This window comes from Chrysochloris asiatica, unplaced genomic scaffold (genome assembly GCF_000296735.1).
Source record: "Chrysochloris asiatica unplaced genomic scaffold, ChrAsi1.0 scaffold00005, whole genome shotgun sequence".
NCBI lineage: Eukaryota > Metazoa > Chordata > Mammalia > Afrosoricida > Chrysochloridae > Chrysochloris > Chrysochloris asiatica.
Genome location: NW_006408523.1, coordinates 30,494,999 through 30,510,751, shown reverse-complemented (window position 1 = coordinate 30,510,751; position 15,753 = coordinate 30,494,999).

Genomic DNA, 15,753 nt, shown 5'->3' with positions numbered 1-15,753 from the left:
ATATATCACATATAATTTTGAAAGAGACTTACTTTTAGCAATTGACTCATGTGATTGAGGGGATTGGCATATCCAATCTTTTAAACAAAACTCTGTTTTCAAGTGACTGAGTTTGTTTATATTATATCTGATTCTGTTATGGAAATTATTATATTACAGAACTACAACTAGACTAGTGTTTGAGCAAACAACTGGAACCATAGCCTAACTTAGTTAACAAATGAAAATTAACCATTACAAATCTTTTGTGGAAAACTGTATTTATATGAAGTTTGGCAGACCTCTAGTCGAGATGAATTATCTTCCATTTTAAAATTGTCTACTGTAAAGCTTAGAAGAATAAGTACAAAATTTTTAGCCTTCCTATATTCTCCACTTCCATGTGTTATGATTTTTGCATCCCCCCTACATAGAGAAAAGCAGTCTTAAACAGTGCACATCGTATTTTCAAATGTGGGAACTGAAATTTTTACTAGACAGCATTTTGCCTTAAGTAAATCAAAACATAAAATAATGTGTTATTTTAGTTACTGTTATCAAACATGTAGAGGTATAATAATTTGTCATATTTTCTATGTGACGTCTTTAAATTTAGACATGATTCACTTTAGGTATATAATGTTTCTCATCATTTCATTTCTTCAGTTTTGCAATCATCTCTAAATGTTAAATAAAGCATTAAAACCTGTGAGAATTTGTATTCTCTCCTAAAGTGGCAATTTCTTCCACAATCACTTTGTTTTTGATAGCACAGCATATGCTTAATTTTCTCACAGTATGTAGTTTAAATATAGCAAAAATGGGAAGCAAGATTCCACATGAGAATTACTTATTCAACGTATTGTTATGTTTATAATAACATGTAGTTCTTCAACATATTGGGTGATTAAAAATATACAAATATGTGTTGTTTAATGTCTATTATATGTTCTGTGAAATAGAACATTATGTGACTCGGATGTTGTGCACACACCATATTATGTACTTAGCATTCACTGATTTTCTACTTTCATGTTGTTTAATGGCTTTTGTTTCACTTCCAAATCAATACTGCTCCTTTACCTCTTGTTGCTGCTCTCATTAGCACAGGTTTTGCTGCATGTGGGAGTCATGATGCACCTGACAGTATTATCTTCAAAAGAAAATTAAGCAGAGATAATGCAACAGTATTTGAGACGCACATTGTACATGGGATTAGATGCTGCTGCTTATGAGTGAAGGCATATACTATTATATGGGAAGCTTTTCATTTGTGTGGTACAGTGAATTACTTAATATTTGTTCTTTTAGTCTCCATTTTATGATGTATTATAAATCTCTTCCTATATTCCTGTGTTTATAATCTCATTTTGGAGTGAATTGTGCATTATGTTATTGGTGCAGTATTAGGGTGGGATGTGTGTTAAGCCACCATCTTACTGTTGTTGTTGTTGTTGTTGTTAATTGTCATCAAGTTAGTTCTGACCCATACCAACCTTTTATAAGATTTCCAAGGAGTGGCTGGTGAGCTTGAAGCACCAACCTTGTGGTTCAAACTACTCTGCAGTCCAGCTATTAACCCACAACACCACACCAGGACTGTAGTCACTACCATTAGTTTCCTTGAGGGAATTGTATGCATCATATTTATATTAAAGCTCTGAGAAAGTTTGCTCTCTTGCTCTTGATCCTACATCTGCTTCATTGTCTTCTGATCTCTGGTTCTTGGGAATTTGAACCAGTAGCCTATCATCTTATGCAATTCCCTAACTCCCACAACCTGTGAGCTAGTGTCAGTCCTTGAAACCATTTGTGTGAGGAAAATCTGTCAGACTGATACAGATGCACAGATGTGGCACTTGTGAGTCATAAGTGCATGACCTATTTTCTCGATGATTTGGGAATTTTCTGAGAAGTTGCAGCAAATTACACAACTCAACAACAGGAGGAAGACTACTGGGGGGGAGGAAGAGTTGATGTTAGAAATGATGAAGCAGTACAGCAGTTCGAAAATGTTGCATATTATTTTTTTAACCTTTGCCTCATATGGACCAACATTGTACTGCACTTTCTAAAAAAAAAATTTATATTAATGAAATTTATATGTAGGGAAGTTTAATATTAATATTGTTGTTGTTGTTGTTAAGTGCCGTCGAGTCGGTTCCGATCCATAGCGACCCTGTACAGGGTTTCCGAGGGTGTAAATCTTTATAACAATAGAAAATATAGTACATACATAAACCTGTAACATAGACCTTATAGTGACTATCAAGACATATATATTTTAGATTATTTTTTATTATACCATTAAATGCCTGACAGCTCAATCATTTTATATACAAGACACATGAGATATATGTGTTAAGTTTGGGAAGATGTTGTGTTCCGTATGTCCAGTTACATCTGCCATGTTTTGTTCTACAGTTAGGATCTCTGAGCTCTATCAAAGCTTATGGGACCACAGATGCATTTGTAACTGGACGGATGTTGCCTGAACAGACAATATGCATTTTTCTCACACAAGAGTCATTATGATAAAAAATTGAATACCTTTTGCTTCAGAACCATAAATACAAATACAAAGACTGTGAAACAGTAGATAAAACCTAGGGTTTCTACTTTATTGTTTTCAATAACAACACATTTTTTTAATTGTAGTTATAAGATTCATAGGTTCATTTTATTTAAAGATAGACTCTTAGAATAATGATAAAAGGATTATAATGGATATTTACAAAATAACAATGAATATGACTTTTTTACTAATATGTGATTCAGTAAGAGTAATTTAAAATAATTATGAAATAATTTAGAGACTCAAATGATGAAAACTTAAAATTGAAAATCATGGCAGTGTGGATATAATTTGTTTGCATGATTAAGGCATATACCCTACACACTGTACTCATTTAAGCTAAGTAAGTTATCATAAATTGTGAAACAGTATATTTTAGTCTAATAGCATTTAAAATCCTTATAGACCATAATTATAAAATTTAGAGTTATACTAAATTTATATTTTTTTATAATTCATTGTTCTACATGTGATTGTAGATAATACATGCACTGATTATTCAGTCAATTTTTGATAGTTTATTCTGATACATTTGACATCAAAAGTCAAATGACTTAATTAAAGACTCAGATGTTTTCTATCTTTTGGTATTGCTATCCTCAACATGATATTTTTCAACATGCAGGCTTGATCCCTCAACTCATATGCAGAAGATAGATATGACAGCTGCAGGCACTGGATTGTCACACAAACAGATCTAAAGACTGAATTGGGATACTTCTCTTGATCTTGTTTTTATCAGAGAGGAAACTTTCATCAGAAGTACTCTCTACAAACAAACATTTCCTTAAATAGACTGCCTTATCTTGCCATATGTCCATCCCTAAATGAATAAGCATAATGGAAATAAAATTATTGGATTGTACTAAACTAACTTAAGAATCCTCTTGCAGCACTATAAGATAAGTATTGGACTCTTAACCACAAGTTTGGTGATTTAAACACACCATTCACATCTTGGCAACCCTATACAGGGTTGCTATGAGTAGGAAATGACTTGATGGGACCTCACAACAACAAACTAACCTAGTTCAGTCTCTGAGGTTAGGAAAGCTCTCATTTTATGAGAAAAGCTTCTAAATGAAGTATCACATGAAAAAAGAAAAAAAAAAAAAGTTAAGTGTGATACCCATGGGAAAAGTAGGGGAAGCAGGTATTACATAGGAAAGTAACGTTAATCTACTAAATATAGCATTGATGAGGTGGGATGTAGACATCACCCTTGCCCTTATAGAATAGTGAACTTAGAATTTTTCCAAAGACTGTCTTTTTTCTTTATGTCAAGTATGTTCTTATTCAACATTCTAGGGGTCTCCAAAATGCTGTAGGAACATGAATTAGAAGATAATGGAATTTTTCCATGGACTTTTTGAAGCTCCCTTCCTTATATTTCAGTGAACAATATAATGAAGAGTTGTAGAAAGATATTATTTTCCTTAAAGAATTATACTTTGAGTAGTTTGTTTACAACTAGCCTTTCATAACTGAGCATTTGTGGAAATGATTTTTGATCAATCAAATTGATCAAAATAGTGTTCAGCTTAAGAAGAGAGAATACATAAGAATACCCACACTTGCAGATAATACCCACTTGACCTGGCTTCAATGACTGTATGATCAGAGCTCAACTAGAAGAAGAAAGAAGAAGAAATAAAGAGTAATCTGATACAATTTGATGAACTTGACCTGTTAGGCCCCCTAGTGGCCTAATTCAGTAGGAGACCCCCAAAAGATCATCAGGACTCGAGTTCGATGCAAAAGCAAGAGGTTTATTTACCAACACGTTGGGGTCCACCTTCACAGACTCCTAAAACCAGGAGACAAAGGTGACTTTTGCCAATGCGCTGGGGTCCACCCTCACATAGACTCTTGAAAACAGGAGTTGAGGGCGACCCCGACTCACTATACACACAAGTTTTTATAGGGCTTCAGGGGGCATAATTGCACAGTACCATAGATACAGTTTTTGATTGGTTAACAATTGGCAAAGTATGAGATGTTACAGTTTAATTGGTCTTGGCATGAAGCAACTTTTTTAATCTATAAGCATATGGGTTTTGGCAATTGCAAGTGTTTAGTGTTTAGGATATTCTCATTCGTCTGGGTCAGTCTGACCATTATGAGTTTCTCAAGGATTATTTTAATATTGAGGGCTAACTGATTGACCTTGTCTCTGGAGGGAACTAAAAACTGAGGCCTAGTCTATTTAAAATGCTTCTTGAAGCCTGACTAAAGTTTGGTCAAGTAGCTAGGCAAAATCAGTTAGGGCCTTACAGACCTACACCTATGGGTGTAGTAGCCCAAAAGAGGGAACAAATCTTTACAACAAGGATCATTCCCACCCCCTTGATACACAGGGTAGACAGGGGTGGGCAACTTGAACATTGGCTACCCCAAATGGTGGGCTAAAAGGCAAAAAGTGACTGGCTTACAAGCTGTCAAGAGGGATCCTAGATCCAGAGGGCATAGAGGAAGGTAGAATATTCACTGAGTAGCCAATCTGTCTGGGTGGGGCGGATGAAAGGAGATGCAGATTGATCTCTTGTGCTACAATAGTGAATAATTGTTGTAAGGACTGACTGTGAGGGTTGGAAATGTAAAGGTAGACTGTTTGTAGCAAAAGGATGGGAGTGGTTGACTTTGCACTCCAGGAGCAGAGGTCCCTGGTACCATCAAGAGAGAAAAACAGAGTGCGGGACCCTACTCAGAGATACAGTGATGCCAGAGATGGAGGAAGAGATGATGATGTGGAGAGATGGAGCAGCTGGGGACTCTAGACACAGAGAGGGAGAGGGGCTGTGTGCTGACTACCAGGTGTGGGGGGGTGCGGGAAGGGTCAGGCTTGCGGGGTATACCCTTTGGTTGGTTGATGATGCATGGAGGGGATTGTAACCATGGCAATGAAATGATAGGATGAATGTAAAGCTAATATTCTCCCATGTAAACTATTGCATTATTCACAATAAAACATTTGAAAAAATACATAGTGTTCAGCATAAAAACAAAGACAATCATTAAAAATATAATTATTATATTTTAATCATATAATTGGAGTCTTATTGTGGCTCTGTGGGCTAATGCATCAGACTGCAAAGTTGTTTGAACTGCAAGGTCAGTGGTTCAAGTTCATCAGCTGCTCTTCGGAAACCCTATACAGGGTCCCTATGGGTCGGAACCTACTCAACGGCATTTCACAACACAATAACAATTGGCTAAAATATTTCTTGACTTAAGTCTATGTAACTCTTGTTTCTGAGGTTTATATATTCTCTTCTTGAAAGGGTTATATCTTCTAAGAGTATATCTTTAAACATATGTATGTCTTTGTTTCATTAATTTCATTATAAACATGTTCTGATATGTATTAGTTCTACTATATATTCTTCAGTAGTAACAGCAAAATGTTAATTACAAATTCTAAGAACTGATGTACAAAAAAATTGGTGCAAAGTAAATTTTCCACAGCAGATTCTGATGTAGCATTTGATGTACAAGTTGTTTGCTGGAGATCAAATCTTGATGAAATGAAGGTAATGAAAGAAGAATTAGAGACAGACAGATGGCAAATTACAATAAAGACATGATAAAGTCTTCGCCAACCTATGGGAGAACTATGGAGTAAATATTTTCGATGAGCGGTGTCTCCATCAGACCAAAAGAGCCAGGTATTCAGGCCCTAATCTTGCAGCATTACTGGGTGCATTTATGTTAAAGGTAGAGTGTTATTTTATCAGGCATCTCTGTAGCTGAGATAAACCCTGAAGGAGCTCACAGCTGGAAATAGACTGCTAACTGCTGTCCTTGTTGGGCAATAACCACTTCCTTGAAGCATGATATAGGCAGAGTATCTCCATATCTACCAGTGTACATTGCTTACATATGTAGATCCATTTATCAACATATATTTGGATACAAATTCCTAAAGCATTCTGTGGCACTTCTTTTCCTGAAGAAAAATTTAATTTTAATAGGAAGAACTACAACTCTCACTGCTGAGGAAGTATCCAAGGTCACACTCGATACTCATTGTTACCTTTTCTACTACATATAGTCGATTGTCTCCTCCTTCACCTATCATTTTGCTAGAAGAAATAGATCACACTGTTAGATGACCCAGGTGTGGTTCTTTTTAAAACTAGAAAGTATTTGTACCAGTACAACCACTCATAGCCAAAGGAATGCCAAGTTTTCTAAGCAGAACACTTTTGTTTCCCCTTAAATTATTTATAACACCAGTGCTATCTATTCCTAATGATCACATAATTTTCTAGACTTAGTATGTTGTTGTTGCTGTTGTTAAGTGCTGCCAAGTTGGTTCTGCCTCATAGCAACCCTCTGTGGGGTTTGTGAGGAGCAACTGGTGAGCTTGAACCACTGGCCTTGCAGTTAAATTGAACTTACGATTGTGCATTATCCCGCAGCGCCACACAAGGACCCAAACTGTCTAGACAAGATCTAGAGCTTTTAATTCAATGGGACACTTTCTATGTCCTTTGGAGAAAATGTGTTAACTTTGGGGACCAAGACCTATAAACCTACAAAGAGAAGAGTTGCAGGACTATAAAATATGCACATTCCTTGGAATGCATTGATAATAAAGGAAAGTAGGACAACTCCTTGGTTCCCAGACCCATGTATTCTCCCCATACTCACTACATGTACTATGGCCTAGAGAAGTGTACTGCCTAGGCAGTGGTTATTTTCTATAGATTTGCACATTAATTGTCCCTTGAGCTGGTGATTCTAACATTCTTTCAATTCCGTAGCGTTTGGGAGGGGTGAGAATACATTATGACCTGTGATCCTAAGTTTACTATTTGTCTATTGTAAAGAAAGTCGCCTGGCCTGAATAATGTTATGTAGTATTCTGGACAAGTCTCATACATTCTAGAAACCCACAGATGATGGTGTTGCTTGAATCACTATAGGTAGGAAAGGAAAACACATACTATACTACTTGGAGATAAATATTTTAATAACTTAAAATCCAACCATTATCCCATAATGTTTGCTGGTTTTCTCTTTTGTATTTCTTCAAAGTTAACCTCCTAATACAAAACAAATCTTTGTGGGGGAAAAAACATTGTTGCAACATGATACTGTCTTTCCATCATTCTGGATTTTGATTTCTTTAAATTTAGACTACTGAAACTCAAGTATTAATTTGCCTCTAAAACATTGGCTTTTAGGCAGAATACTAACAAAATTCATTACTAGTTTTTATTTTAATGATGAAGGTGATGATAAACAACTGCTTCCAACAAAGTAACTTATAAATAATGAGTCCGTGCAGTATCAATGCAATTAATTTATTGTAAAATATTGCTGCAATGTGCATTATGATAGTTCAACAAACTGACTAAATTTGCACTAAATTAGTATAAATGGCAAGTTAATGTAGATCTCAAAAGGAGGTTTAAGGAAAAGCACAGAAGAAATATACTAAAAATTTAGGAAGTATTGTTGAAAATCTATGGTTTATCTCTCTGTCTATTTTCCTATCTATCTATCTATCTATCTATCTATCTATCTATCTATCTATCTATCTATCCATCCATCCATCCATCCATCCATCATCCATCCATCCATCCATCCATCCATCCATCCATCCATCCATCTATCTATCTATCTATCTATCTATCTATCTATCTATCTATCTATCTATCACCTATCTGTCTGTCTATCTGTCTGTCTGTCTATCTGCTCTTGTTAGGTGCTGTAGTGTCAGTCAGTTCTGATTAGTAACAATCCTATGTACAACAGAGAGAAGAACTGCTAGATCTTGTGCTGTCCTCAAAGTTGTTGTGCATGAGCCCATTGTTGCTGCTAATATGTCAACTGAATTTCTTTTTTTTTGAAGACCCTCCACTTTACTAAGCATCATGTTCTTCTCCAGGGACTGGTTCCTCCTGATAAGATATACCAAGTGTGAGAGATGAAGTCTCATAATCCTTGCTTCTAAGAAAACTTCATACAAGACAGATTTGTTTGTCCTTCTTGAAGTCTATGATACTTTCAATATTCTTCTTCTACACCATAACTCCACCAGTCATCTGTCAAGTTTGTCATGCTGTGGTGGCTTGTGAATTGCTGTGATTCTGGAAGCTATCCCATGGGTTCTTTAAATACCAGCAGGGTCACCCATGATGGACAGGTTTCAGATGAGATTCCAGATGAAGACAGACTAGGAAGAAGGAGAGACAAACTACTTCTGAATATTTAGTCACTGAAAAACTTATGAATAGCAGAGAAACACTGTCAGATATAGTGCCAGAAAATGAGCCCCTTGGGTTGGAATACACTTAAAATGCGACTGGAGAAGAGCCGCCTCCTCAAAGTAGAGTTGACCGTGATGACATACATGAAGCAAAGCCTATGGGAGTAAAGTTCTCTGGACCCTCATTTGCTGATGGGGCACAACTCAAAATGAAGAAAAACAGCTGTAAACATCCATTACTAATCAGAACATGTAATGTACAAAGTATGAATCTAGGAAAATTAGAAATTGTCAAAAATGAAATGGAATGCATAAACATTGATATCTTGGGCATTAGTGAGCTGAATGGACTAGTATTGGCCATTTTGAATCTGACAACCACATGGTTTACTATGCCAAGAATGACAAATTGAAGAGGAATGGTGTTGCATTCATCGTCAAAAAAACATATCAAGATCAGTCATGAGGTACAATATTGTCTGTGATAGGATAATATCCATGCACCTACAGGGAAGACTAGTTAATACCACTATTATTCAAATTTATGCATCAACCACTAAAGCCAGTGAGGATGAAATAGAAGAATTCTATCAATTGCTTCAATCTGAAGTTGATCAAACATGCAATCAAGATGTACTGATCATTACTGGTGATTGGAATGCAGAGGTTGGGATAAAGAGGAAGGATCAATATGAGGTTGGGATAACGAGGAAGGATCAGAAAATATGGCCTTGGTGATAGAAATGATGCTGGAGATTGCATGATAGAATTCTGCAAAACCAATGACTTGTTCATTGCAAATACCTTTTTTGACAGCATAAGATGAATATACCCATGGTCCTTACCAGATGGAATACACAGAAATCAAATGGACTACATCTGTGGAAAGAGACGGTGGAAGAGTTCCATATCATGAGCCAAAACAAGGCCAGGGTCAGATTGTGGAACAGACCATCAATTGCTCATATGCAAATTCAGACTGAAGCTGAAGAAAATAGAAACCAGTCCATGAGAGCCAAAATGTGAAGTTTCAAATAATAATATGCATAATGGTAACATACTTCAATGTTAATATTTTAAAAATGAGAACATTTAGGCTCAGATAAAATAAGTGAAATGTCCAATAACTTTTGATGTTATTGTTGTTGTTAAGTGCCAGCAAGTCAGTTCTGACTCATAGTGATGCTAGATAGAGTTTCTGAGGAACAACTGGTGAGTTTGAACTGCCAACCTTCCGTTTCAAAACGACCTTTCAGACCTGTGATTATTCTACATTGCAAGGTCAGTTTGAATTGCAAGGTCGGCAGTTCAAACTCACAAATGAGGCACAAAGATTAAAGATAATTTATTTTAAACATTTTTGAACATTTAGAGACTAATCAAAATGCTAGCATAATAATATTATCCACTTCTATAAAACTTTACTAGAAAAAAATCTGAAATTTGGTTAATTTAAAGGAAAGAATACTTGTTTAAAGTGATTATTTTTGTAAATGTAATCTTTTCAACAAAATTCATTACACTTAGAAAACATTGTACGATTAGCACATTGATCAGATTGTTGATTATGGGGAAGAAAATATTGTTAAATTTACATCACTTAAAAATAAGTAAATAAAATACCATTTTTAAACATTTGAAAGCAAGACCAAGTTTTTCTGATATAGAAATATTCATGAACTTAAAATAACATAATAATTTCAAGTAAAATCAGAATTGCAGACAAGATCAAAGCATCAATCAAAATAAATGCTAGGAATTTATGACTAGAGATGATAACAGAAAATATAATTGAGTGCCACAAGGATGACAAATGAACCAAAATAAGAAGCAGAAGGTTTTGAGAAAAACAGGAGATAAAAATAATACTCGAACTATTCTGGGATCTTCCTTTTCAAGTTCATTTGAACGAATTGGTTAACCTTTTACTCATCTCAATGTCAGGCTTCTAAAAATGTTTCACTTGAATTAGCATGAACAGAATTGCATGGGAATATAAAGGTATACAAAGGTATACATTGGAAAGAAACATAAAAACGTAGGTTATGAATTTTTTACCCCATTTCATAGAATATGAACTGTGTTTTGGTAATAGTTTCTCCCTCAGGTTCTGGCCTAACACTTTTTATCTCTGCAATAGAACAATAACAAACCCCTAGTATGAGATTCAAAGGATTTCTGTCACAATATGACCTTAAAATAATAGTTCTGTCAGGTATATTTAGGACACAATGTTTATCTGTTGTTTGAAAGATATGTGAATGTGCTGGATTCTATTGACATAGCTAACAAATTATGAGAAGTAATTGATGTTTTTTCAGTATATACTATTTGCACATTATGTGTACTAAATCTTTTCCCTGAGCACTATCACATTTGCCATATAGTGATATTTTAGCCTGTTTTAATTAAGAAAAATAAAGAATACATATTTTAAATAGGAAATCCTTTCATTCATGAATACATAATTGAATTGAATAGAATTTATACAGTGCATGTAATTTCAGATCTCTACAACACTTCAAATTTCTCCTACTAAGGACTATGAAAGGAGCGCACCAATCAAGTCTTATTAAAATACTGCACTGTGAGAACAACTCAAGATGACTCTTCAGCAGGAGAAGAAGATTAAAGAATTTATAGAGCGGATTAAAGAAACTCAGAACTTTGTCAAACTTCAAGGTTTTTTTGTTTTTTTTAAATTCAGAAAATTTTACTTTTCAAATTCTTGAGTATGGAAAATGCAAGTTGTGTTCTTTACAGAACAGGATTCAGGGGCATGTACACTGAGGTTGTGGTTTAGTGTCTATCTTTGGTCATTTGTGATTAATAAAAGTAGAGGAAAGAGACTGTTAAAATTAAGACTAGCAGTGCTCAGTGGGGTTCTGGTGTGGTTGTTGTTAGATAAGCACTGGACTGCTAACTGCAAGGTCAGCTGTTCATATCCACTAGTCTTTCCATGGAAACCTTATGCAGGTTGGTTGTAAGTCAGAATCAACTAAACAGCACATAGCGAGAACAATAAGGTTCATTGGAACATTTTTATTTTTTTGGTATGTCTCAGAGAATGTATACTAGTTAAGGAGTAGCCTTGGCAATTGAATGAATGCTTTTTATTGCAGAAAATGGTATAAATGTGGTAGCTGTAATTTTTAGACAGGAAACTAAATAAAGTCAGTTCTAAGAACACAGTTTAGTTTTAAGAAAAGATGCATGAATCAAACATGTTAATATTTTTAGTTAAAGCAATATTGATTCATTAATATAAAGGAAAATGAGATCATACCTAAGGGACTATGAGTATAGGCAATTGCTGTTAAGTCCCATTTAGGAAGGGACTTCAGAAAGTTAGAGGAAAACTCCAACTGAATAGGGAAGGATTCTTCACATCAAGGATTAAGCATGCCTCCTCAGTACACTGGGCTGTTGGGGATGGGCAACAAAATTGACATGAAGTGGCAGGCTTGCAAGCATTCATAAGGCTGTTTAGTGTCAGAATGAGGTGAGTGAAATAGAAACCCCACTGAATAGTTTTCCTTTTGTCCAGATGGGTCTGGTGAGATGGGGATAGATAGGATTTTATGATTTAATTGTGAGTATATTTGTTATCTGGTAGCATAGTGGTTACGAATTGGACTGCTTACCTCAGGGTCAGCAGTTTGAAACTACCAGCTATTCCGTGGGAGAAAGATGAGGCTTTCTGCTCCCGTAAAGATTTATAGCCTCAGAAACCCTGTACAGGGTTGCTATGAGTCGGAAAAGACTCCATGGCACGTAACAACAACAATAGTTGTTATCAGGTCTCATGGCGATTGTCACAACTGTAAATTGTGTAGAAGAGGTATAAGTAAAAGGGGATGAGCAGTCAATCAGTCATTTCAGAGTACCCTAGGACCATCAAAAGGGAAAAACATGAGAGGAGCGAGGGATCCTAATCACAAAATTGGTGACAGCAGAGTTGGTGGCACAGGTGATGGCTTAGAGAGACAGAGCAGCAGAGGTCTATAGGCCCATGGACTGATAATGACAGTGTGCCTGCAGGCAGGAAACTGGCTTGCAAAATGTCCCCTTTGGGCATTTAAATAAATATTTATTTTCAATGTTGTATTTGTACATCAGAAAAAAACAAACAAGAAAAAGGTGATAGAGGTAAATACTGTTAGCTAAAGGTGCATGGAGTGGATTGTAATAATTGCAATTATTTACTGAATGTAAAATTGATGATCTACCCTGTAAAGCTTCACTCACAAGAATAGCTTTAAAGAAAGAAAAGGAAAAAAATTAAAAAGTTTAGAGGAAAAATTCCACTACCTTTTGATTTCATTTTTCCATGAATTTTTTAAAACCCTTCATATAATTATAATACATGAATTGTTTTTTATTGTTATCAATATTAATTAAAATTTTGTTTTAGCTTGAATTTTTTTCCTTCTACATTATAATTGATGTAAAGGAGTCTTAGTGGCACAGTGGTTAAAGCATTCATCAGTTGATCTGTAGATAAAATATGTGCCTATTTCCATAACGATGTATAGCTTCAGAAATCCTGTAGGCCATGTCTACTCTGTGCCTCAGGGCTGCTATTAGACACAACAAATTCTATGACAATGGGTTTGATTTGGTGTTTTTTGTCTTAGTTGGTGTAAATAACATCTCACTTTGGGCATGACTTGTATTTATTTATTTCTTGTTATTGTGGTTGTTGTTAAATATCAGAGGCGCTTAGCAACAACATACCTCTCTATTCACTAATATATTCTTATAAACTCACTGAATAGTGTAGATTCCAACTCATAGAAATACTGTAGGTTTCTGAGGCTGTAAATCTTTATATATTACTCCAGAGGAGAGACCAGTGGGTTTAACTGCCCACTGTGTAGTTTGCAGTTCAGTGCTTACCCTACAATACCGTCAGTTCTCCTTAATATTGTTAAGCACCATCAAGTCGGTTCTGTCTCTTAAAGGCCCTGTATAGGCTTTCTGACGAGCGGCTTGTGAGTTTGAACAGCCGATCTTGTGGTTATCCTACAGCACCATACCATACTATTGTTGTTGTTAAGTGTCATCAAGTCGATTCCGACCCATAGGGACCCTGTATAGGGTTTCCAAAGAGCAGCTGGTGAGCTTGAACCACAGACCTTGCAGTTCAAATGACCTTGCAGTCTGACACATTAGCCACACCAGGACTCCACCACACCATAATAGCGTGGACCAAGTAGTCAATGATTATTTTAAATCATAGCAGTGATGATTTGCATCTTTGTCTTGTTTCTGATATAAAAGGGAATGCATCTAAATGGTCTAGAATATACATGCTCTACATTACTTATTTTAGTCTGTATTACTCATCACAGCATAATAATAAAGTTGCGAGAATTATTTAGGAAATTGTTAGAATAATTTTTCTCAGATGTAAGCTATTTGTTAGATTAATGTTTTTAAATTATTTTCTTCCAGTGTATGCCTCATATTTTCATTTAAGTAACTGTATTTGAAGAGCTAATGTTTATAATTCTGATGAAATAAAATTTATTTATATTATATTTTGTGTTTTTTCATATTCATGAAACTTTTGCCAGAGATTCGCTACATTGTCTCCTATATGTATTTTCTACAGTTGCATGTATTTAATATAGGTTCATGATTCATTTTGTATAAGATTTATACTAATGGTTGAATTTTAATTGTTTATTTATTTAGCCTATGACTAGGAAATTTTACCTGCACTATTTTGAATTATTATCCTTCTTTATGAAATTGACTTTATGCATTTGTTGAAAATCAACTTATCTTTATATGGTTTTATGTGATCTAGCTTAAATTTCTTAATTAAAATTTCTTCTATGACTGACAATATGTACCAATTCAACAGTTTTGACTTGTAAATTTCAGTGACATTGAATACATTCTTCAAGTTGTGTAGCCATTCTGACTTTCCTTTTCTAAGCTGTTTCTCCATAATTAGCTTAAACTCAAAAGTACAAATCTTTTTGTCGTTGAGTCAATTTGAACTCATAGGACAAAATAGAACTACCTATATAGTAATCCTATTTTGCTTAACACAGTCTACCTTCAAATAATATTATATTAATTTATAGACTGCAAGGATCCTATAAAACGATATTGCAATTTTCCTAATACAAGTCTATTTTTATTGTTGTCGGTGTTACTTCTTCATATATCTTAACTATCATTCATTGTTGCTATATGCTAATTAGTTTTAAACTATATTTTTAAAGTAAAAAGTATTATTTATCTATGGCCAGTTTAAAAATGGCTTTTGTGTATCTGGAAGCATCATAATTTCACTTTAACTTTGAAATCAAATTTCTTTAGGTGTATTTTGGGATAGCAGTGGTTTTGTTTCTGTTTTCCTCAACATATGTGAATGAATGTGATTTTTTGTTTTAGTATTTTAAAATTGTTGCCCTGCCGCCTATGCTTTGTGATGTTTTCAAGGAGAACGTTTCTGATATTCTTACATGTGTTCTTTTATAATGTGTTTTGTTCTGGGACCACTTACATGATTTTATTTTAATCACTGGTTTTTAGAGATTTTCATCAAGATTTGCTTTGCTATGTTTTTCTTTGTGGTTTTTTGTTTTTGTTTTCATGTGTTTGTGTAGTTTCCTTGTACTTTTTGGTTCTTATAATCTCCATTAAATATGGAAAGGTTGTCTATTATTATTATTATTTAAAATTTTTCCCTGTCCTTCTTCTTCTTCATTGAGCAATATAATTGCATGTATCCTAGGTTACTTATTCCTGCAAGGTTTCCTGATTATCATTTTTTAAAATATCTGCTTAGGAAAGATGACTTGTTATTAAAATAACCATATCTTCAAATGTACTAATTCAGTCATCTGCAGTGTCTTATGTGTTGTAAGTAGCCTCCAGTATACTTTATGTCTCAGATTACAATTTCATATATAGAATTTCAGCTAAAAATATATTTTGTCCATTGTTATCTATATATTATAGA